General features: G+C 40.7%; 1 long non-coding RNA gene across 1 annotated transcript in view; it reads left to right on the plus strand.

Annotated features, from left to right (window-relative positions):
* Window positions 1-4,996, plus strand: part of LOC129650371 (uncharacterized) — a 42,728-nt gene extending 37,732 nt beyond the window's left edge. The window contains exons 4-5 of the long non-coding RNA XR_008713736.1: window positions 4,141-4,283; window positions 4,878-4,996. This is a non-coding gene — a long non-coding RNA (uncharacterized LOC129650371). The remainder of the gene's footprint in view (window positions 1-4,140; window positions 4,284-4,877) is intronic.
* Window positions 4,997-17,000: the final 12,004 nt, after the last annotated feature.

Below are 17,000 nucleotides of genomic sequence, written 5' to 3' on the forward strand. Positions count from 1 at the left end.
ACTTGGCTTTTAAACACACCTGGAAGTTATTCCTGTTGCTGGGCCAGGGGTGGGATTCCTGCTGCTTTTTTCTTTTCCTTTCCGGGCTGGTCTTTGGGTATACAAATGTTTCTTTAGGGACCTGGAGGATGGGGGTGGTAAGAACCCAGCATGGAGGCAGCCCAGTGTCTGAGTTATTTGTGTCCTAGTCTAGAGAGAACTGATAGCTTTTAAGTAAGGGGAGCTGGTTTGTGTGTTACTGGCCACTCCACATACCTGCCCTTAATCCTGTTTCCAGAAAAGCGACAATTTCTCTGCTCCCAGAAAGTGCCAGAGGGGCACCATCCCCTGGGTTGGCTCAGGGGTGTGTCTCAAAATAACGTCTTGGCATTATTTTATGTGCTAGGTTGGGCCAAAATCTACCAAGTTGCCTTTCCTTCGTGTATTCAAAAGGATATGAAATCCATGTTTGAGGTTTATTAACACTCATTCATCGTGGACCATTTGGCAAGAATTTTTATCCAAGAATGATTTCCTGCCTGGGGATGAGGCCCATCCAAGGCAGTGGATTTTACCCTTTGTTCTGCTCATCTTGCTGGGTGACCTGAGCTAAACTATTTATTCTTTCTGTTACCCATAACTTCAGCCTTGAAAGAGGATGTCCTTTTAATTTTAAAAACAAAAATGAAACAAAACCCCAGACTCTCTAATCTTCCAAAACAGAAAAAAAAATGTGCCTTTTGAAAAGAGGAAATTACTTTTTATTAGGTGTAAAAACCAACAAAAAAGCTCCCAACATCCCCAAAGTTCTGGGAGTTGCCATGAACCGCTGACCCCATTCCGTTAGGTTGGCAAACAGTCTCCCCCCAGCCCGCCATCCAAGCAAAGCCTTGAGCTTGTGCCATGAAACAGCCTCGCCTTCCATCACATCCAGAGATGTTTCTATATCCTCCACAGGGTGCTGGTGTAGTCTTGTGTAAGGGATATTGTAGTCTTGTGTAAGGGACATTCATTGGCACGTTGATAAAATATGCTGGAGTGGACTTGAGGGACAATCGTGTAATCACATCATTTGAGAAACGAGGAAACTGCAGTTCAAAAAGGGAGTCATTTGCCAGTTCTGTGTGGGTTTTTTGGAAGATCTGAGGCTGGAACCGCATCCTTCAGAGCAGTATGGACTCTTCCCATGAAGTCCTAGAGACTTAAGGATATTCCCAGTGGCAGCCATAGCCATTGCTTACCTAATATTAGGTGTGTTTCCCTATATCCCCCAGTAGTCTGCTTGGGGATTCGTGAATAGATCTGGCCAATGGGCTCTTGGCAGACCTCCACAAAATTTGACAAGAAGCAAACTTTTGTTGTGTTAAGCCACTGAGATTTCTGAGTCATCTTTGTTATTGTGGCATAACCTAACTTTTCCTGACCTACACACTTATCAACTTGGGAAAGTTGTCCCAGGAAAACTGACTCTTTGAAGGTGGTATAAGGTCTCATCCAAAGGGTGATGTCTTTTGTCACCTGGGAGGTGGTAGAGTAGACCAGTTTTGAGACAAACATTGCTTTTACAGGCTTGGGAATCTGGCTGCTAGAGTGTGTCCCTCAGATCCATCACTTTTTAGCTGTTTGATTTTTGAGTCATTTACCTAATCATTGTTCCTCGGTTCCTCCTCTGTAAAGTGGAAATATTAACAATGACTCTATCATTGACTTGTTGGGAAGGTTAGATGAGGTAGCGTATGGGAAGCCCTTATCATAGTGCCTCCTGCAGAGTGAGCTTTCAGTGTGTTAGGTCGTGTTATTTACTGAACATATGTACTCTGTAAAAATTGCTGTACTGGACTTTTCATGCTATAGGAGTGAATTGACTGTCTTCAAGGTACTTGTCATGTATTACAAGACAGTCGGTAAACAGCAGCTAGATGTGTATCTACATAAGATAAATCTTAGTTGAAAAGCATGGAAAATATGGGTTTTCTGGGTCCCATTATTCTTTTAAAAAGATAAATTTAAATGGACTAATTGCTGTTTTAAAAATAATTTAATTAATTAATTTATTTTTGGCTGTGCTGGGTCTTCATTGCTGCCCGGGCTTTTCTCTAGTTGCAGCGAGGTGGGGGCTACTTTCTAGTTGCCGTTCGGGGCTTCTCTTTGTGGTGGCTTCTCTTGTTGTGGAGCATGAGCTCTAGGGTGCACCGTTTTCAGTAGTTTGGGCTCCCCAGCTCAGTGGTTGCAGTTCCCGGGCTCTAGAGCAAGCACAGGCTCAATAGTCGTGGTGCCTGGGCTTAGTTGCTCCATGGCATGTGGGATCTTCCAATATCAGGGATCCAACCTGTGTCTCCTGCATTGGCAGACAGTTTCTTCACCATTGAGTCACCAGGGAAGCCCCGGGTCCCATTTTTGGAAGATCTGCACTAGGGGGTCCAAATAACAACCTCTTTCGGTGACACTGTTACTCAGTATCTAAGGTCTCCAGGATGGTGCTGGAGGATTCGTCACAGAGAAACCAATTCCATGTCAGTATTCACCAACCTTTGCTTTTACCAAAAGGGTGGTATTTGAACTTGGGTTATGTGACAGCCAATATGAGAAGAAGATTTCAAAATACTTAAGGGCTATGGTTGAAATTAATGAGTACTCTTCTCTGGGGGAAAAAAATTCTTACAAGGGAAAAATAATAAAACACTACATAAAACTTTGGTTCCAAATAAATGGATCACATACCCTGGCTCTACTAAATGCCTCCAGAAATATTTATTTATTAAAAAACATCAACTACTCTACCGCTGTGAGGCAGGGGTTGGTCTGGGAGCCAGGGCAGGAATGCAGGGGTTAGGACCGCCAGTTCAGTGTGCCTTGCGTGTTTTTTGGGACAGCCTGTGCTCTATTTTCTAGCACTTCCTCTGGCCAACACGCCCATCATAATGACTCTTAGGAATCCTTACTCTTGGTTTTAGTTATTTTCTAAGAATGAAAAGGAAGGAAAAACAAAACAACATCAGAAATACCCTGGGTCTTAATTTCTGGAGTGGAGATTGTGATCTGCAGAAGATTTTCCTTTGTTTCTGTCATGTTCTATCACAAACTTGAAATCACTCCAAAAGGAGGAATGGGTTTTCAGTTCCTCTTGTATGTAGGGTAGTTTTTTTTTTTTTTTTTTTTTTAAATAGAAAAAGCCCAGTTGTGACTAATGACCCAAGTTGGGTTATTCCTCCCTACACTCCTCCTTACACTCCCCAGCATTTCTGACAAGTTGGCTCTGTCTTGTGAGCCAACTTGTCAGAAATAGTCACAACCTGGGCATTTTCATCAGATTAAAAACAATCTGTTTATGAGACGGGCTTTGCATGTGTCTTCCTGCCTCAGTTTCTTTCTGAGAGGTTATTTTCTAACTACATATGAAAAATGGCTACCCTTTGGGGGAGGTTGTTAGAAGATATATCTGAAATGGGAAAAGTGTCATAAAAACGAGAAAATAGTGCTTTCCACATTCTAGAACATTTTCAATTTCACGGTGTTATTTGATTTTGATAGCATCTCTGTGAGTTGGAGAAGGAAATGGCAACCCACTCCAGTGTTCTTGCCTGGAGAATCCCGGGGACGGGGGAGCCTGGTGGGCTGCCGTCTATGGGGTCACACAGAGTCAGACACGACTGAAGTGACTTAGCAGTAGCAGCTGTGAGTTGAGGGGAATAGACATTTTATTTATTAATTTTTTTGAAATAGACATTTTAATTCCGATCTTCTGGACAAAAAAAGTGAAGCAGGGAGTACCTCAGGAACTTAGGAAATCATTGCAAGTCAGGATCAAAACCTAATGCAGTGTTCCCAAGTGATAATAGGGAACACATAGCTCTTTCTAGACTCTCAGGAGACTTGTGCTTAGTTCCTGATCTGCCACTAAATGAGTGTGACTTTTAACAGATCGCTTAAAATTCTTGACCTGCCATTCTTTTCGTTTATGCGATGATAGGATAGATGAATGCCTTGTAAAGTCCCAACACTCCGTGTTTCTTTCCACCCTATAAAGTGGTTTCGAGTGGGTGTACATATGGGGATTGAAGGCATTACTGGGGAGTAACACACGGCAACTCCCAGAAGAATTGGAAAATCCAGTTATCGTGCCTGGAAGAGGCTGGGATCTGCATTTTCTGTCTTTCCAAGATGCTTGGCCTCTGAGAGATGCCCATCATGCTAGGTGTGGACAAGATGGTGTTGACCAAAAGCAGAAAAAGGAGTAATGCTTTTGTATCTTACCCATTTCCAACGGATATACCAGAGCTGGAGATTGAAAGGTGCCATTAGAAGTAAGGATTGTTTATTTATTTGTTTTCATGTGTGTGGCATGGGCATTTATTACAATAGGAATTGACAAATCAAGGGTTCTAATAACAACTGTGTAAATAGACCAAATTGTTTGTTTGAGCCTAATTCCCCCAAAGTTATACTTGTAGGAGAAAGGGATTAACAGGTACAAACTATAGTGTATAAAGTAAGTTGCAAGGATATATTGTACAACATGAGGAATTAGCCAGTATTTTATAATGACTGTAAATGGAGTATAACCTTTAAAAATTTTGAAACACTATATTGTACACCTATAGCATATAATATTGTACATCAACTATACTTTAATAAAAAGGTTATACTTTTCAGAGGTAAGGTAAGGGGTTTGTTAAGCAATATGTACATGACTGTTTCTTCCATTTTAATGCAAATTAGTGACTATTTCAAAAGAGTGTATTGGCTTGGCTGGGAGACCAAAAAGGAACCTGTGTTTGGCAGGAGGAAATTCAGATTGCAAACAAGGCTTACTTCCATTGTGGGAACAGAATGGAAGCACTAAGGGACTTCATTTTCTTTCCCCCCTTAATAAATGCTAATATGTGTCTTATTGGCAGACGTTTATCTTCCCCTGGATCTCCTTGAGCCTTTGGGAAATATTGAGATGATATAACAAAGGACATGTCCTCCAAAGATAAGTGCCTGCTGTTTAATAAAGAACTGCTCTCAAGTAAAATGGTGGAATGAAAATAGCATGAAAGGGTCCAAACAAAAATTTCTCTTTTGTTTTGATTGGCACTATGAAGTTGGTGCCAAAGGATGAGGCTCTTCTGTGTCCAGGGTGGGGCAGACAAGGGGCCACAGAGCAGAGTCAAGGCTAGCTGGGTGCTTGTCTTCATCTACTGTTTATGCCCTGATGTGGCTGTGTGAGCTTAGATAAGTCATTCTTCTCACTAAGCCTCAGCATACTCAACCATACAATGAAGGATCAGAGAAACGGTGTTCAATTTCCTACAAAGAAATCTTGAATCTCCATGCAGCTCATTGAAATTGCTTTTTTTTTTTTTAAACCAGATACTCCTTTCTATCATCCCTCAATGATTCCCCTCATGGGATAAGCTCATAACCTCTCAGAAAGGCTTCCCCAGGGGGGCTGGGTAATGCTGCCTGGACAGCTTTGAAAATGGGGTACATTCTCCTTTACCTCTGGCCTTTGAGTAGGTTCTTTTTTTAAAAAGTTATATTTCAAAATAATGTTTTTCTTTTCTTTTTTTTCGCTGTGCCCCAGGGCATGCGAGATTTTAGTTCCCCAACCAGGGGTGAAATTGTGCCGCCTGCAGTGGAAGCTTGGAGCCCTAACCAGTGAATCAGTGAGCCTTAGGGAATTCCCCATTGAGTAGGTTCTTGCTTGGAGCAGGGAGTGGCTGAAATCTCTGGTTGCAGATATCCAAGAGGGCTCAGAAGCATTTGAATGATCTCAGTCATTGGTTAACAAATTAAAACCAAAGAAAACTGACCCCCTGGTCCTCACCCTAGTTCCAGGGAATCCCTAGGGGTGGTGCTTGAAATCTATATATTTAAATAAGTTCTGCAGGTGGGGGCCAACTGCCATCTTAAATCATCTCTTGGGTTCTCTTCTGAGATACAAAATGTTTTTAACATAGCTCCTAATGTTGAGATGAGGAGGGACTAGCCAAAAAGTTGACCACCACCCCATCTTGCCACCTTATCTCACACTTTAAGCTGATTTCTCAGAGCCCCTCACCACACCAGTACTGACTCACCTGGTCTCTGTGATCATGCCCCACATCAAATGTTATTTGCCCTCCTTTTGGACTTTTCAAGTTCACCCACTTTTTGTTGTTGTTTATATCAGCTCAAGTCCTCTTCCTGCAAAATACCATCTTTGTTCACCCAGCCCAAATTTAGTATCCTATTTTATACCCACTCTGAAATCCATTCTCTGTTCCACTAACCCATATGGTAGCCCCAAGCCATATGTGGCTGAGCACATAAGATGTGCTTTGGTACATTCACACACTGTCTTTCATTGTATATGCTTTGGTGAGCGCAGTCAGGCTTGTAAGCCTGCCTTCTGGAGCGAGAGCTCATAGAGGACAAGTGTCCAGGGCAGATCTTTTTTCTGGCATCTTCCTTGGTGTTAAGCACAATACTATCACAAAGAGGAGCATCCGGTGGTCCTTTCTCCCAGGACCAGCTGACCCATCTACAGGACCAGAATTCAAACTTGTAAGAAGGCTGGTGGTGGCTGAATGGAGACAGGGAGGACAGGTGGAGATAGCTAGGGAGGTAAGACACTTGCCTTTATCGTGTCCAAAGACACATATGTTTAGCGCCTGAATGACAGCACAGCGCATGCCTCATTCTCTTCCTGGCAACTGCAACCCTTGCCCTTCCCCCATACAGGCACATGATGACCCTCTTCCCCTGCAAGGATGATGTTGATGTTTGTTGTAATTTGGCTTCCCATGACTTAAAAGAAGGTGAAGTTCGATCCTTAATATTGTGATTTAGCACATGGTTAATTAAGTACGTTGGTTCTGATCTGCATTGTCTGGTATGGTAGCCGCTAGCAAAAAATGGCTATTGAAATTTAGGTGAATTAAAATGAAACAAAAATTTAAAATGTAGTCATCCAGGTGCACCAAGTACATCTCACATATGGTTTGTGGCTACTGTTGGATGATGGAACACATAACACGTCAAACATTGCAGGAATTTCTGTTGGACAGTGCTGGTACAGACTGTTTGGGTTCAAACCTCTGCTCATATGCTATGTGATTTTGAATAAACTACTTAGTTGTTCAGTGTCTCAGTTCACTCATTTATAGGGTGGAGAAAATAATAGTACTAACTTCACACAATTGTTAAGGTTCAAATAAGATAATCCATATAAATGGTGTGGCAGAAACATAACACTCAAGATTAGCTGCTAAACAACATGGCTTCTCATGCTGGCTCTGTTGTTTCTGAGACCTCTCTCCCCACCACAAAGGATGACTTTGGTGCCAAACATTGGGAGCTTCTTAACACATACTTATTATATGTACGAAGTGTTAACTTCTGTGGGAACAAAGGGTTCCATGGACAGAGAGTTAGGAGGTTACTTGGCACAGCTAGTCCTGTTGAGTCAAGACTGAGTTTTCTCTGCCTACGTGCAGTAACTTGGATCTGCCTTTGAACCAGAGGACATTTGATGCTTTCACCTTTTCTGAAAGGACAGAAATTTCCCTGATTGTGGGCGTTCAGCCAAGGGTGAGCACGTCTTGACCCTCTCTGGGTTCTTTCTCTCTCTTTTTCCCCCACACTGAAAGCATATTCCCTCTGAAGAGGAAGTTTGTTTTCTGTGTCCTGGAAATGTCAGGCTCCCCAGAGGGCTAAAGGGTGGACCTGTCTCAGTGAAATGTCTCTTCCTCTGATGCAGTGGGTGACCCCCTGCTTTCTTGAATGACATCAGCCGAGCGGTAATCAAAGTACTCACGCCTGACTCACCACGGACTGTGGAGAATTGACTTCCAGCATAGCGGGGTGGGGGTGCGGTGGAGGAAATGGCCCTTGGCATGTGAATGACTTCTTGACTTTTGACTCAGACCTCAATTGTGCTCAGGCCTCGGCAGTCCCCTGCTTTCCCTGAGCATCTGTTTACTGCCTTGAAGCTTCTTGACTTAATTCTTTGCCTGGTTTACAGTAAGCCTACCCTGGGTTTCACAGGTCACTGCAGAAGAGCTGAGCAGTTTGCATCAGCGGGGAGCCAGAATGCTAGGACACTTGCAGAGTGTGCCTTGAGGCTGGTCTTTGCACTGCAAGTTCCCATCAATACACAGGAGCTAGAGTCCATCAGCTGATGCATTTTGGCATTTGGTCGTGACTTACGTGAGGGAGAAAAGGCAGTGTTTGAGACTTCAGGGGCTGATCTAGCATGAGGGAGCTAACCTTGACTTACTTTCAGAAGCCCAGAGATATCAGCTATTTCCCAGCCTCTGAGTCGTCTAGTCTCCCTAGTAATTATAACTCATTGTTCCTCTGACTTCCTTTTCCATAGGACAGTGTCTGGGGTGGACTTGTCCTAGGGCAGGGCTTCCAGAAGCAGTCCTAGAGAGGGCTCAGACATGTGCTCTAAGATTTTCTCAGAGCTTCTTAAAGTCTGACTGATGAATCGTCTGAGAGCCAAACCTAGATGAGCAAAAGTGAAAATTCATTTACCGTTGGGCCTCTTTCTCTGCTGAAACCACGGAGTGCTCACCACCTCATCCATCATCGTAATGCAGCGCTCAAGATAATTTTCCTCTTGCTTTCTAGAGCATAGCGAGATAGGCCTTTTCACTCTCGGGTACACTTCCTTCTAGATATTGTTTTTTTAGGGACACTTTTAATATAATGTCAAAGTTCTAGCAAAGTTGCAAGAATATACACCTTTCCTTACTGATTCATTCACTGTTAACAATTTCCCCATTTTCTATTTTGCTCTATCATGTCTGCCTCATTCCCCCTCTCTTTCCATCTTTATTTTTCTGTTTTTTTCCCCTGAACTTTTGAAAGTAAATTAGAAACATTGTGCCTTTTTCTTCTTAAATACCTATGTGTATTTTCTTTAAAAAAAAGGATATTCTCTTACGTAAGTATAGTGTAGTTACTAGAAAATGCATAAAGTTTTTAAAGACAACAAATGTTCTCCATACCTTTCTTAAAGAGTGTATGCTTAGTTACTCAGTCATGTCCTACTCTTTGCGACCCCATGGACTGTAGCCCGACAGGCTCCTCCTTCCATGGGATTCTCCAGGCAAGAATACTGGAGTAGGTGGCCATGCCCTTCGAACCCACGGATCGAACCCAGGTAACCCGCATTGTAGGCAGATTCTTTACTGTCTGAGCCCATACTTAAAGAGTGTATTACTGTAAACAAAACAAAACAAAACAAAACAAAGCTACCCACCTTCCCTGAATCTCCAGAAACACAGGTATTTAGGCCATTTTGTGTATATGCTGTGATGTTGGAAGTTGTAAATGGTATAAGGAAAGATTAGAAATAATCCCTGTCCTAACTGAGGAAATAAGATGGATGAAAAGTTAAAAAATCAGTGGAAGATTTAAAAAGAGCCTATTAATTGGTTAAATCCAATTATTTTTTCTTTGAGAAAAATAATTTAAAATACCCTTGAAATCACCATGAAAAAAAATGGTAAGTGCAACATTAAAATAATTATTTAAACTTTATTTTTAGGCCATATAAATTCCTTAGCTAATAGCAAAATTGGAGAAGGATTTCAAGATAATTGACAGTAAAGTTTTACTTGGATTGAATTTTTTCATACTTCAATAAAATTAGGGTATTGAGCAAAAAATTATTGTTTTAGTAGACAAAGTCTTCAGTTGCAAAAGCAGAGGAAATCTGTACTAAAACTCATTTGTAATATTTAAGTATTAAAGAATTATAGAAAGGTTGACTGTGTCCTCTTTATTTTTGCAACACTTCCTAGCTCTGTACCAGGCACATGCAAGATAACTGTAAGACTTTGTTTGATGAAAAGCAATGGAGCAGGAGACATAGAACATGAATGCATATCCCAGGGGCAAGAGTCTTGGATTATTCATTTTTATCTCCAGAAGAAAAGATGCTGCCACAGGATTAGAATCCAGTGGAAATGTATATATCTTTTAGTTAAAATTTTCAACACATCTCCCTTGTTTAGTGAGAATGTGAAGAAAAGATGTCTGGGACAGGTTTTGTACTCACTGTTGCCAAGACTCATATGCTGACTGTCCTGACCCACCTGTAGGCCTGGGATAGGCAGTAGGAATGAATTATTATTATTATTTTTTGACTGCACCATGTGGGATCTTAGTTTCCTGACCAGGAATCGAACCCATGCCTCCTGCATTGGGAGTGTGGCGTTTTAACCACTGGACTCCCATGGAAGTCCAGGAATGTGTTATATGAAGCTGAGATAGTTTCAACCTCATACACTGTAGCCCACCAGCCTCTTCTGTCTGTGGGATTTTCCAGGTAAAAATACTGGAGTGGGTTGCCATTTCCTCCTCCAGGGGATCTTCCTGACATGCCACAACAAAGATCAAAGATCCCACATGCCACAGGCACAGTGAAAATAAGTAAGTATCTGAAGAAATGTAGATGGAGGAAAACATATAATTACACTGGGTAGTCTCACTTTAAAACCGTGACCTTGAATCTAAAGTGGACTTAATGCTGAGGAGCAATCTTATTCTTCACCCCTGGTTATCTCATTCTCTCACTTTTCCAGAATTTCTTCACAATCTATCACAGTCTCATCCCACACACTCTCTCCCATGGAACTTAATTTTTAATTGAATTTTATCAAAGTAAATCATGTACATAGTTTAAAAGCCAATAAATAACATTAGACATATAATGAAAACAACAGTTCTTTGCCAAATTTGTGTTCTTATCCTCATATTCTTGCCGTGATACTTCCTTTTTTGTTGGGGGGCGGGTTGCACTTTGAGGCATATGGAACTTCCCGGACCAGAGATAGCACCCATGCCCCCTGCAGTGGAAGTGCCAAGTCTCAACCACTGGACCACCACTTCTTGTTTGTTTTGTTTCCTTCTCCCAGTGAAAGTCCATGATTATATTAGTACTTCTTGTTTTATCAATGACATATTGACTTTACACACACACACACACACATTTGTACATGCACACACATGTTTCTTCTCCCATCACTCCCTCTTTAATAGTGTTTTCTTAAAAGTTTTGGTTAAATCATTCCCCAGTGGTTACATTATTATTGCTGTGTAACTAGTATTCACAGCTGAGCTTCAACTATGCCAGGACACCATTTCTTCTTTTTGATAAAAATGAATTTTTCTCTGAATTATTGTCACTTTTTTATTCACCAAGTTTTATTTGTTCTAATCATGAATCTCTCCAACTTTCTTCTGAAACATGTCAGAGAAGCTTCTCTGAATATTCCAGGTTTTCTATTATTTTAATTTTTTCTTGACAGCCTCCTTCAGGGAACCTCCCTCCCCTGTTCCAGTCCAGCTGGTTTCTTTCTGGGCTCCTGCAGAATTGCCATCCGGGGCCACTCTTCATTACTATTTTGTGGGGTCCTTCATCTTTCTTATGTTAAAGCCCTGCTACTAAGATCCCACATTTTCCTTTCTAGCCTAAGTCTTTTCTGTGAGGTAGTGAATCATCCAGTAGTTTCCCAAGAAAGGTACCTGGGAAGACAATTTTGGGGGCATACTGAAAACAAGAAATATCTTTATTTTACCCACATACTTGATTGATAGTTTGGTTGAATTGCTGTTGTTGAGTTTGTTAAGTTGTGTCCAACTCTTTGCAACACTTTGGACTGTAGCCTGCCACCCTTCTCTATCAGTGGGATTTCCCAGGCAGGAATACTGGAGTGGGTTGCCATTTCCTTCTCCATGGGATCTTCCTGACCCAGGTATTGAACCCAAGTCTCCTGCCTTAGCAAATGGATTCTTTACCACTGAGTCACCAGGGAAGCCCATTGGCTGGATACTTAATTCTAAATTAGAATCAATTTTCTCTCCCATTTTGATGGTACTGCTACACTGTTTTCTAGCTACTAGTGTTGCTAATAAGAATTTTAATGATGTTGATACATGTCTTGTAAATGAACCCATTATTACTCTTCACATAATTTTAGGTTCTCATTTCTGGTATTCATAAAAGTGACATGATGAACATTTTCAGTCCTGGAAATTATTATTATTACAGTTGTTGTTGTTGTTCAGTCACTCAGTCATGTCTGACTCTTTTTGATTCTTTGTTATTATTGTATAATTGCTGCTCTTTTCCTACTTTCTCTTTCTAGAACCCCTACTAGTTGGCCATTGTATGTCTGGATTGATCCTCTGTTTTCCTTATCTCATCAGTTTTCTCTCTCTTTTTCTGTTTGTTTGACTTCTTGGGATTATTTCCCTACATTTTTGCTGAATTAAATTTTCTTTTCTTTTGTTTTTGCTATTGTGCTTTTACTTCTCAAAAGTTCTTTCTTATATTTTGAATATTCTCCTTTTTACAGTATAATGTTCTTGTATCATGGACCTAGGATTTCTTATTTTGTGGATGGTACCAATCATAAAATACTCTCTCTTAGTCTTGAGTATGACATGCAGAGAAATAAAAACAAACTTGCTGAAGAATACATGAATGCCCTTGTCCCTGGGGCTTTGGTGTTCAGCACTGGGCATGAGGTGTAACTTAAACATTTGTTTTCATGACTAACTCCAGGGAAATATTTATTCATGTCTCCTGCCCAAAGTCTCAGGATTGAAGGGAATTGTCTTCAAATGCTGGGTGGTGTCACGCAGGATTTAGAGAAGGAGATGGTTTAGGTGAATGAGGAGGATGTGAGTGATGGGAGCACTTACGTAAATGTAAAAACAATTTGTCAAATCCTTTTCTCAGTTAGCATGAGTTCAATAGATTTTTGCCTGATAAAATATCATTTTCCAATAGCACCCAGTATTCATTTCTTGCTCGTCTTCAGGTTTAAATTGTGGTTTCAGAGTTATTCAAGGATTAGCATAATATTTGCCAACAGTTGTTCATAGCAGCTGAAGAACATTTTGCAATTTTAAACAAAAATACTCTGAAATTTGTGTATATGTGGGTCTAGACGTAACATTGTGAAATGCGATACCAATCATTCATTGGCAACTGGATGGATGTTGAATTGGAAATAGGTTTCTTTTATGAGATATGTCAGAGTTAGAGATAATCATACTTTCAAAAAATGAATAAAACCTAGTTTACATAAACCAGTTTGATTTAAACTTTGTTATTTTTAAACTATAATAATTCATTTTTTTGTCTTTAAATTGTATTTATTTTTTCTTTTGTCCTTTTATTTCTTTTTGTCTTTAAATTTTAATAGGCCATTTTGAATGCTTTAGAAGAAATAACTTTTGAAATGCATTATGAACGCAAAAGGGCTTCCCTGGTGGCTCAGACAATAAAGAATCCACCTGCATTGTGGGAGACCGGGGTTCGATCCCTGAGTCGAACATCCCTGGGTTGAAAGTGCTTCCCAGGTGGTGCTAGTGGTAAAGATGCCAGTGCAGGAGATGGAAGAGACATAGGTTCAATCCCTGAGTCAGGAAGATCCCATGAAGGAGGACATGGCAACCCACTCCAGTATTCTTGCCTGGAGAATCCCATGGACAGAGGAGCCTGGCAGGCTACAGTCGTTGGGGTTGCAAAGAGTCAGATGTGACTGAAGCGACTTACTATGCATGCACACATGAGCACAATAACTTTTGACATTTACTTTATACTTTTATTGAAAATATATTAGAATTTTAGTTTTTTGTATCATTACTGTCAAGAGAGTCTAAAACATGTAAAAATCTCAGTTGGAAGAACAGTGGTTTTACTGATATGAAGGCAAGGAAAATAAACTTGTGGAATAAATAAGTAATAATTATGAATCATGTATAATTTTTTTTTTACTGTTAATGGCTAGCCCAACAATAGAATACCACACAAGGACAGTAATTCAATCATTATTGCTATTTTTCTGATTTTCAGTCATTTAATGTCCTAGCTTTATACAGAGGGTTTTTTTTTTGTTGTTGTTGTTATGAGGATATATTCATCAAGATAAGATGAAAGAACATTTTATTTAATAATTTGTTAGCTTGCTTAAAATTTTAAAATATTTAAAGACATGATGCATGGGACTTTATCTGTACTTCAGCCCCAGCCTTTTCATTTGAAAAGACTTAGAAAGCAGGTATCACTTTGACAACAGAGGTCTGTATAGTCAAAGCTATAGTTTTTCCAGTAGTCATGCACAGATGTGAGTTGGACCATCGAGAAGGCTGAGCACTGAAGAATTTATGCTTTTGAATTGTGGTGCTGGAGAAGACTCTTGAGAGTCCCTTGGACAGCAAGGAGATGAAATCTCCTTTAAGTCAATCTTAAGGGAAATAAACCCTGAATATTCACTGGAAGGACCGATGCTGAAGCTGAAGCTCCAATACTTTTGTCACCTGATTCGAAGAACTGACACATTGGAAAAGACTCTGATGCTGGGGAAGATTGAAGGCAAAAGGAGAAGAAAGCAGCAGAGAATGAGATGGTTAGATAGCATCACTGACTTAATGTACATGAGTTTGGGCAAACTCTGGGAGATAGTGAAGGACGGGGAAGCCTGGCGTGCTTCAGTTCATGGGGTCAGAGAGTCGGACATGACGTGGTGACTGAACAGCAACAGAGTTCTCATCTATTCTTGCCTGGAGAATCCCATGAACAGAGGAGCCTGTCGGGGTCCCAAGGAATTCGACCCAAAAGATGAGACTTGACACGCACTCAGAGTTCTCATTATTGTTGGATTTAGGCCTAGAATTGAAGGCTATTGAGATTGCTACCTGGGCTCTTAGGTTCCCATCTTCCTTCCCCTGTTATCTACTCCTCTCTTTTAAACTAGGATAGGAAGACAAAGACTATGAAAGTGTAAGATATTTTATGTTTTTTTTTTTTTTTTTAAAGATGAAGAGTCCTTCTTAGGACTATTTTTTAAAAACTGTTTTATTTATTTACTTATTTTGTTTGGCCACAGTGTACAGCATTTGGAATCTTAGTTGCCTGACCAGGGATTGAACCCTCCATAACCACTGTCAGCCACTGGACCACCGGGGAAGTCCCTATAATTTATAACAATCTCTTGTTAAGGTATAGAATATACACAAGAGATTGCATATATATTCAGTTGCTTTTGGTGAGATGAAATGCTCTAGTATTTTGAGATGAGATCAATGAAAATGATTAGCTCTTTGGCAATAGAGGTTACATAGAACTAATCTTTCTCTTTGAGTACTGTGCAAATTATGGAGTGTTTTTGGGAAAGACGAAATACTTGCAAGGCCTGGAGGATGGATAGGATTTCATCCACAGAATATTGGAGGTGAACAGACTGGTTCCAAATAGGAAAAGGAGTACATCAAGGCTGTATATTGTCACCCTGCTTATTTAACTTATATGCAGAGTACATCATGAGAAACGCTGGGCTGGAAGAAGCACAAGCTGAAATCAAGATCGCCGGGAGAAATATCAATAACCTCAGATATGCAGATGACACCACCCTTATGACAGAAAGTGAAGAGGAACTAAAAAGCCTCTTGATGAAGGTGAAAGAGGAGAGTGAAAAAGTTGGCTTAAAACTCAACATTCAGAAAACGAAGATCATGGCATCTGGTCCCATCACTTCATGGGAAATAGATGGGGAAACAGTGGAAACAGTGTCAGACTTTATTATTTTGGGGCTCCAAAATCACTGCAGATGGTGACTGCAGCCATGAAATTAAAAGACGCTTACTCCTTGGAAGGAAAGTGATGACCAACCTAGACAGCATATTCAAAAGCAGAGACATTACTTTGCCAACAGAGGTCTGTCTAGTCAAGGCTATGGTTTTTCCAGTGGTCATGTATGGATGTGAGAGTTGGACTGTGAAGAAAGCTGAGTGCCGAAGAATTGATGCTTTTGAACTGTGGTGTTGGAGAAGACTCTTGAGAGTCCCTTGGACTGCAAGAAGATCGAACCAGTCCATTCTGAAGGAGATCAGCCCTGGGTTTTCTTTGGAAGGAATGATGCTAAAGCTGAAACTCCAGTACTTTGGCCACCTCATGCGAAGAGTTGAGTCATTGGAAAAGACTCTGATGCTGGCAGGGATTGGGGGCAGGAGAAGGGGACAACAGAGGATGAGATGGCTGGATGGCATCACTGACTCGATGGATGTGAGTCTGAGTGAACTCCGGGAGTTGGTGATGGACAGAGAGGCCTGGCGTGCTGCAACTCATGGGGTTGCAAAGAGTCGGACACGACTGAGCGACTGAACTGAACTGAACTGAACTGAGGCTGGGAATGCCATTGTGAACACGATACAAGGGTGTTGTGTACGTGTACTTGTGTGTTATGTGTGTGTGTATGAGTGTGATGGAGTGGGGGTGGGAGAAAGACTGAGAAAGATTTTAGCTTGGATGAACTGGGTAGTGTGCTAGAGAAGAGTGGAGAATAAATAAGATGGAATAAAAGAGGGCCCCAGCTGATGCAAGAGTTTGGGGAAAAAACATCATTATCAGGTTACGTTATGAGCATGTGAGTGGTGTCATTGGAAAATGGTGATTTATGGATCACTGTGAATTATTGTAACTACTTTCAATCAAGCAAAACAAAAGAGAATGATTAAGACAGTGTCTATTTGCATAAAATTTGGTTTTAACATCTGGAAATCTCCAGAGAAAGCAGGAAGGAAAGTTACCCACTTCACAACCAGGCTCATTTTCTAAAGACAATTTTAAGAGCCAATTTTTTTGAGTGTCTTAGCTTAACTATAAAGAAAGCAAAGAGAAGCAGGAAGGGTGAGGGCCAGGAAAATTTGAGATGATTTTTCCCGTGTTATATAATGACATACAAAAAAAGTAGATAAGGGCATAAGTCAATCAATTTCTCTGATTTGGGGCCAACTTGAAACCTCCTCTGTTCTATTTGTTCATTTTAAAGAGCTTAATGTTAACAAACTCAAATCCATTCAGTTCTTCTTTTATGCTCATAAGAAAGTGCAATAGCTATCAAAGAAAACCTCGTGATCAATTTTTGTTAAAATAAATACAGGAAGGAACTGAGGCAAATTAATCTCCAGCACTGCTTCCTAGCCCTTAGAAGGGTGTTGGGGAATGTTTAGGGGGAAGAGTTAGTTCACAG

This window comes from Bubalus kerabau, chromosome 4, assembly GCF_029407905.1.
Source record: "Bubalus kerabau isolate K-KA32 ecotype Philippines breed swamp buffalo chromosome 4, PCC_UOA_SB_1v2, whole genome shotgun sequence".
Classification (NCBI taxonomy): Eukaryota; Metazoa; Chordata; class Mammalia; order Artiodactyla; family Bovidae; genus Bubalus; species Bubalus kerabau.